This window comes from Phalaenopsis equestris, unplaced genomic scaffold, assembly GCF_001263595.1.
Source record: "Phalaenopsis equestris unplaced genomic scaffold, ASM126359v1 Scaffold000400, whole genome shotgun sequence".
Lineage (NCBI taxonomy): Eukaryota > Viridiplantae > Streptophyta > Magnoliopsida > Asparagales > Orchidaceae > Phalaenopsis > Phalaenopsis equestris.
Window position 1 is genome coordinate 794,668 of NW_018164842.1, and position 9,055 is coordinate 803,722.

Sequence of the window (9,055 nt, forward strand, 5' to 3'; positions counted from 1 at the left end):
GAGCCGAACACGAACACGAATATTTAAATCGAGCCGAACACGAGCACACTGTTCACGAGCCGATTTCGAACATGAGTTGAACACGAGCCAAGCCTGAGCTCGCTCAAGCTCGACTCGTTTACAGCCCTAGTCATATCAGAACAAAAGTTACTCTTAATGCAAAATACGGAAACCATATTAAATCAAAAATAAATTCAATATCTACGATATGAAGCAAAGATTGATTAATAGTGCATAAAACTAGCAAAATAGAAAGTGAAATATAGTTTACTTTTTGCTTCAAATATAGTTTAAATTTAAATATTTAATTTCTTATAGAAAATAAAAGATGGGGGGTGTAGCTCATATGGTAGAGCGCTCGCTTCGCATGCGAGAGGCACGGGGTTCGATTCCCCGCACCTCCAACTTCAAATTTTTGGTAGATTTATGATATTTCATTATTTCTAGACAATTTTAGGTATTATATAAAATTACTCCCCGCAGCTCCAAATAACAAGTAATTGAATAAATTTGAATTATAATCTAATTGTTTTATTAAAAAATAAATAAATATTCAAGATTTGTCTCGTTGAAAATTTTAAATAATTAAATAAAAGATTTATTTAAGTATATGGAATGAGTATTTAAATGAGTTAATAAATAAATTAAAAAATTCAAATGAGCCTCGAGGTTTTCATATAAAATTTTCAAAAAAATGATTTTACAAATCTAAATAACAAGTGATCAAATAAATTTGAATCTAATTATTTTACCAAAAAATAAGTAAAAATTATTAGACAAGAAAAAAAATAAAAATATATAACATAATGAAATTATTGTGATTTATATGGCTAATAAATGTATATTATATATTTTTATAACGATTAATTAATTAAAATAAAAAAGTGTGACGGATTGAATATGATGGATAATAGTGTATAAATTATTAAATTTAATAAATTAATAATTTGAAATTAAAGTTTTATTGATATACAAATATATTATTATAAAATTCATAATTAAATAAGTTCTAGTTAATCATATATGATATGAGCTTTTATCGAGTTTAATGTCGAGTATTTATTAAACTAATATAAATTAGACTATATTTAACTTTAGTTCATTTTACCTTTAAGCTATACAAAAAAAAAAAAAATTAAAATAGAGACCTTTACAAAGCACGGCTATACAAAAAAAAAATTAAAATAGAGACCTTTACAAAGCACTAATAAAATACAATATCTGTTCATCATAAAACCCCAAGATGCAACAAATTAGTCAATCTTAGAGGTGGTAATCATCCACTACAAATTAGTGCAGGCCAGTCCTAATGCTAACATTATAATAATTAGATGCAAAGTAGTTTTAGCAGCGAATTTGTGTCAAACATGGTCCACACAAAAATTTTGTCCCCAATGCAATTAGCGTTGAACGTGTCCGACACAAACAACTTGTGTCAATATTAGCTTAAAATATTGTCTGTGTTGGCCAGTTTTGACATGACTCATGCCGACATAAACATTAACACAAACAACGTCGTCATTTGCATCTACAATCTTCCGGATAGGTTAATTAACGTCGGAATGTATCAAAGGTATTAACGCCGGAAATATCTGACGCAACGTCGATGTAAATCTGTAGCAAACTTTTTAAAAAAATACGAAGAAACAATCATATTTTTACAGCATGCACACAACGAATATCATAATATATTTACTCATCACCAAAACAATGCTAATTTTTTTGCACAAACATGTATGGACAAAGAAAATAAACAGATATTACTTCAAATCCATAAAAGTGCATATCTAAACACAATATATATATACAGTAAAATGTATGGCCAGATACTAAAGAAGAAAATAATACATAAGCCCCTACAAAGCATCATCAACAAACTCATTATCCTCCTTCCCCTCCCCCTCCTCTTCCTGAACGACCGAACTTAAAGGTTGCTTAACTCAGCAATCTATAATCTACTCTACCAACCATGCTATAGTGTCCCCGACTCTCTGCTGACCCTCACATAGCTGACCGAGCTCCTCGGTCATAACAGCGACACGTCGAGCAAGTTTCTCACACTACAAGAATTTAACTTATTTTTTACGATCATAAGCGGTCAGTAAATATCATAAAATCATTGGTTAACTAATTTTTGGTGGCTTGGTAACAATTTATGAGGCGTAGCTAAATCACTTATATGTAATTGAGAAAGCGATGGATTTATCGATAACTTTTACCTTCTGACAGACAATACTCGTCGATGTAAGCTGAAATACAAATCTTCGGTAAGCCGTCAATATCCCTCAGTAAACATAACCAACGGTCAGATTATCGTCGGACTCTATCAAAGGATGGCCATTGGTATGAATTGATATGCGTCAGAAATGACCGACGAGTCATTCTGTCGGTAACCTAAACCATAATCAAAATATCCCTTATTTCTTTAAACACATTAATGTTCCTACAATTTTGTAATGGACCACCTTTATGGCTTTAAACACTTAGAGCTTCCTAATACATAAGAACTAATTGGTCCTTATGCCTTTAAGAATTTTGTTGTTCCTAGTACATAGGAATAGATTGCACATTATACTTTTATCTACGTAAATTTTGTTGCACTTCCATCATTATTCATAATCATTACATAACTTGGATTCATATTATTTCTCGGCCAGAGACTATCCTAACATTATCAATTTATTTGATGACTCTTAGTAGCTTAATCATTCCTCCTTAAAAAGAATCATTGTGTTGTTAGCCCCCACATCCAAAGCCTTTTAATATTTAAATCTTGTCATTATTTAGCACTTATAATTTTCTCACAACAAAAGTCTTATAATATTATATATTACTTTTTAACACTCATTTTGCGTTTTTTCATTCTAAAGTAGGGCCATCCTAACAACATATAGTCATATATCATCAATTTAATCAACTAGTCCATTTTTTTTCATAAGATGGACCATGCATGTCAATGGACAGCGAATCACTTATTGACTCCATGTCCCCCCTTCTTTATGCATCTGTCAATTCTGGATATCATGCCAGTCTTAATTATTTTGGGAGTTCAAGATACATTTTTAGTCTTGGTTGCCCAATATTTTATCATTTAATTAGAGGGATTATTCTAATTATTTTTATCACCCAGTAACTCTCACTTATTCAAATCATCTCTCCTTTCAATAAAACGACAACCTTAAGCATTGTTTCATCCATAAATAGTGAGTTATTCAATCCCTTCCATTTTTCTAAGACTATGGTTCTTTTTTACCACTACGTTACATCATCTATAAGAACATTTTTAGTGGCTACAATGACCTTTCAGACCACTATATCACCACCTTCAGATTCTTCCATCTTCAACTATAGGTGAAGATTGACAAGTTCAATTTTTTTATTTTTCATTTCCAACTCTAATGTCACTATGCCATTTCTTTTATGTTATCTCTTCTTCACATATATAAGAGAAACTTTTGTCCATCTTAAAGGGCCACTATGGCCTCATGCTTTGCTCCTTCATCACCATCAATCAATCATCTTTATCATTAAGTGAGGTTGAAGCTTGCAACCATCGATGTCCTCCATGATATTAATGCACCACTCCATTTTTATCTTAAACTTATGCCATCTCCTTTTTAAGAGATGACCAATTTGACCACCCTCAATAGCATCAATGACCTTCATATTCTATCTCATCTATTGCCACAAGTTGATATTATGTACACCTGATCTAAGTAATAAAAGGACTAGTGAGGCTAACTATATTTGTATTATCGATCTTTTTTCATCATCTTCTTTAAAATTTCTAACATTGGCTCATTTAATCATTGCATCATTATCCTCTAAAAATTCTAATGATGAATTGCTTTAGTTTGCTCAATTTTGATGCTTCCACTAAATTTGAACTGTGCAGAACTTACCGTGACCTGAGGCAACCAATACTTTTTCTCTGGATTTAGGAGCTGTGCATGCACTACCTGCGGCGTAGGGTTGACTCGGATTGAGACGGTTCGATGGATCTGATAAGCTGAGATCAGTGTATGACGCACCGTGACGACAGCGCATGCTGGGCCCGCATTTGTCTCTTTCAATAAAAGCAGAAAGGAAGCATTCACGTGAGTCACGTGAAGTTCATCGAATTATGGGACCGGCTGTATTTATTTTAAAAATATTAGGGATTATGTTAAGATCAATTGCACCGTATTAATGTGATTCATAATTAATAATGGAATATTAATTATTTTCCTTACATTAAAATATTAAGGATAATAGCTATTAAAATTTAATAGTTTTAATTATTAAAATGTATGGAAATCTTAATTTAACTATTTTGAATGAATAACAGAATTCTTTTTAAATTATAGATATAAGTGCTAAAAAATTATACATATATATATATATATATATAAAGAATTGAGTGGTATGTATGCAAATGTTTCTGGGCATCATGAAGAAATATTTGATATTAGGTTATTTGGAAAATACACGTAGGTTACATTTAGGTTACAGAAAGAATTACAGAGGGTAAAGCCTAAGTATAACCTACCTATACCCTCCTAATAACCTGATATGAACACAACTCTGTGTTAGACGTACGCAAATATTTCTCGAAATTATGTGCTGCAATTATTGAATGAAAAGTTCAATTTCAATTGCCAAGCTAATAAAAAAAATATTGCGTACTATGAAATCAAATTAATATGGCGAGCTTATTAAAATGGGTGAGAGACGTGGAGCTCTTATCATCACCGGTTTGCTCGTGCCCAATATTGAATTATTTCAAATCTGCCACAAGTCGGCGTCGAGCAATTAATTAATTATCCAGTAAATTTTCAATATTTTATCTTAGCCACCATAATTTCCTAAAAATAATATGAGTTACTAAAATGTATTTCTTAAAAATAATTGTTGAACGATTAAAAGAAATTAAATACATATTTCATCCATGAATATGTTGCATATATGCAAAAATTGAAGTTTGGATGGTATATATATATATATATATGTAAATTTATAAGAATTAAGTGGTATGTATGTAAATCTTCCTAACAATTAATGTTTCAGTATTTTGGATTAAAAATTAGTTAAAATAAAGTATTTTTAAAAAAGGGAGATTTAAGTACATGTCACATAATTGCTGTATATTTATATGCCTATTACCTAAAATTTAATAATTAGTTGTATAACATTAAAAATTTTAAAATCATATAAAAATATCAGTAATAGTTTTATTTCTAAATTGAAAGATATTTTACCTGCATATATTAATTTATTACATGTACATAAAACCTATATGACATGTAAATATATTAAATATATAAAATACGACGATGAGTAATGAGATGATGGTCTGGCGGACATTAGTTATGATTTATGATATGAAGACTTTTGTTTTTATGATAGAACTAATTTAAATTTCCTTTAAATTTTTAAATTTATTAATATGTTATGATCGAAAAATTATTTCATGCGGACACCACATCCGATCTCCACCCTCGATCACCGCAGAGATGTATTTCGGTGGGCCCCCTTCCTTTGAATTTTTAAATTTATTAATATGTTATGATCGAAAAATTATTTCATGCGGACACCACATCCGATCTCCACCGTCGATCACTGCAAAGATGTATTTCGGTGTGCCCCACTTTCAACTTTTTTTTTTTAAAAAAAAATTTTGATTGCAGTGATCGACGGTGGAGATCAAACTCCGTATGCATCTCTGCATGCGGTGTCCATATGGAATAATTTCTCGTCATCATAAGGCATGGATTTTCCATAGGAAGATTTATATATGTAAATACACCTTTTCATAATTCATGTTCAAATGCTGTGATATAATCTACATCAAGGTGGATTATATAATTTCCTAATTTATTTTAAGATTGGTAATGCAAATAAAAAATTTGTATCACACTCATATTAAAAAAATAATAATGGGTTAAATTCATCTAAACTAAACTTTGTATAAAATAATCTAACTTAATTTTTAACATGTTGTTCATAATTATTAGGTGCCTTGCACGAACTTTAATGTGCATTATATTTATATAAATTGATTTTAATAATTATCAAATTAACTCTCTAATAGGCTTGCTAATTTTCCGTGTCCTTTGTTAATTAATAGAGGTACAAGGGTGACTATACTATATATGTGGCATTCGCTAACATACCATTCGATTATTTTCATTTTAAACTTTTAACAGCCGAAAACACATTTTTTTCATGCAAAGCTAAGTTGTCATGTATGTAAAGATTAAAATTTATATATTAAATATCGATGCATGAGAAATAATTTATGGTGGTAGAGTGATTAATTAATATTTTAGTATTGCATGAGAACTCAACATACACTCAGTTAAAGGCAATATAAATGATATGCAGAAACACCATAAGATTTTTATGTTAAAAATCATAGAACTGAAAAAGCCACGGAGTGGGACTCAGTTAAAAAAAATCAATTATAAACTGGCGATTACAGGTACAATCCCTTGTTCTACATACAAGAAAGGTTTAAACAACCTCTTAAGTTACAACATCGGTTCGAGCAAAGACTTATGGCCGCGTGGAAGGGAGCGGCCGCAAAGAGGATCAATAGTTGGTGCTTCGATGCACTATCTTCGGGGTTGCCTCGACGTTCGGGATGATGTGTTGCTTCATAGGTTGCTTTATACGATGATCAGAGAAGGCCGTAGGAAGCGACAGCCGAAAGCGCCGGTGGCGGCTGCGATGTAGAAGTGATGCTGAACTTCAGCATTTTCTTCAAGTTTCAGTCTTTCTCAAACTTCAAGCTGTCTATAATTTTGCACGTAAAAATCTTCTCGTGCTTCAGCACAACTTTTCTATTAATTGAGTGTGTGTTGGCTTCTTGTGCAATATTATGACGTTAATTAATCAAATTTCTTTTGCACGCATGGCATGTAAATATGTAACAATTGATTAATTGGTATGTATGTGAATCTCCTACGCAAGAAAATAATATAAAATTTATGCTACTTGCCCACTTTTACTCTCTCAATTGCTAAATAATTAGGTTGCCAAGTGGGATACTTCACCAAAAAGATATCATAGCTAAACAGACTTGAATTCTTTTTTCCATCTTCTTCTCCCGTCCACAAACCTCCTTCCAATCGTTTTCTTTTTCCCGCATCAAACCCTAATAAATCAAACAAACCCTTCCCTTCCCCCCCATATCATCATCATACATATAACACTTCAATCCCCCTCCAAATAATTCTCCCAAACTCTCCCCACCAAAATGAATCAAAACCCAAAGCTTCATCCCCACAATTTCCCAAACCAACCAAACCCTAAACCTAACAAGAATCATGAGCCACTCAAAGTTGTTTACTTCTCCAATCCCATACGAGTCACCACCAGCGCCGCCGGCTTCCGCCGCAACTTTTTCCTTTGAACAATGTTGGGATTTGGGGTATTTATTGTTAGATGTTAGATTTTGGTTTAGAAATGGGATCTGGATAGAAGTAGTTCAAAATTATAAGATCCAGTTCGTAAGTATTGCTTGTTTCAGATAGGTTAATCTTTCTTTTTTCATGATTTTATGGATAAAAGGAGTTTGTTAGACGATTATCTTTGTTCTATTTTTAGAAAAATATTTTTTTTTCTTTTAAGCAGTATTCTTTCTTGTTTAAGAGGATTTTGAGTTCTTTTTTCACTTATTTTAATTGCCAATTCTTATGTGATATAATTTTTTTTATTTACTTATATATGACCATAATCTTTAAATCATATAAGAGTACTCTTTAACATTAATTTATGGAAACTAAAATAATTTATATAAATATTCTTAAAAGGAATGACCCGAGACTATTATACGAGCCTCCAGCCACCCCTAACATGCCTAACAATTTGAGTATCATCTCCTTAAGATCAACTGTGTCAGAGGGGATTCGAACCTCCGACCCGATGGGTCTTATATCGTGGATTTCAACCAACATTTATATATACATATATATATATATATAGATTATGAGTAGTATTCTATGTTTGAATTGTAGTGTTTGGGAAGGGAGATAGGGAGTTGTATGACATGAAATGCTGTAATAATTGAAAATTTTAGGGTAATATTGAAATACATCTTGGAAATCTTCAGATCATATTATTTCTTAATTTAGAGCTATAAATATTTTCCAAATTTGGTTTTTTATTTACTTTTTGCACGATAAATAATTAAGAGCCTGTTTGGGATTTATATATATATATATGAAAATTTATTTATTTGGTGTACTTTTATTTATTATTTATTTTTTAAAATTGAATTAACTTACTACTTAATATATTTAAAATAATATTAATACTAACAACTAAATTTTAATTGCTACATACATCTCACAAACTTTATCCATGCATAATAAAAGGATGTATTTTACTTTTTAAAAATTAAAATTAGAGTTTTTTTTTATGTGATACCAAAGATTTGAATGGCATAAATATAAAAAAATAAAATTTAGGTGTTTGATATGTAAATATATAGGAATTGGGAGGTATGTATGTAAATGCTCCAAAATAAAAATGATGTGAAATGGCCCATTAATTTTGCCAACCTACTTTTGCTCAGTTATTATAGGAATAAATTGAAGTCATAGGACAGTAAGCGTAGTGCTTGGCAATAATGCACGAGAACAATACTTCATTATACACCATTAATGCTTTCTGGCTGAGATTAGGTGACTCTTACGGGAAATATTTGCGTACGTAATGCGCACACGCAGAGCTGTATGTGTAATAATCCGGTAATAACCTCCGCTTCGCAGTTATTAGAGGTTTATTGGGAGGTTATTGATGTATTAATTCCAATGACGTATAACTCTAATAACCTGTCAATAACCTTCGCAAGTTCTATTTCGATGTTATTCATAGGTTTTTATGGGAGTATTACGTGGTTAACGGAGTACGCATGCAGAATTGCATGTGTATTACGTACGTAAATATATCCTGATTCTTATAGCCTCGGTTTTGGTTTCTGTAGCATTCTTTTGATTTTCTTTTATAGTATTCTTCTAAGTTATGAAAAATGCTAAACAATCAGAAGTTCAGTCATATATATATATATATA

General features: G+C 31.0%; 1 non-coding gene across 1 annotated transcript; it reads left to right on the top strand.

Moving 5' to 3' along the window:
* The first annotated feature begins 331 nt into the window (after positions 1 to 331).
* Positions 332 to 404, top strand: TRNAA-CGC. The gene has a single exon. It is a non-coding gene; the product is annotated as a tRNA-Ala (tRNA).
* Positions 405 to 9,055: the final 8,651 nt, after the last annotated feature.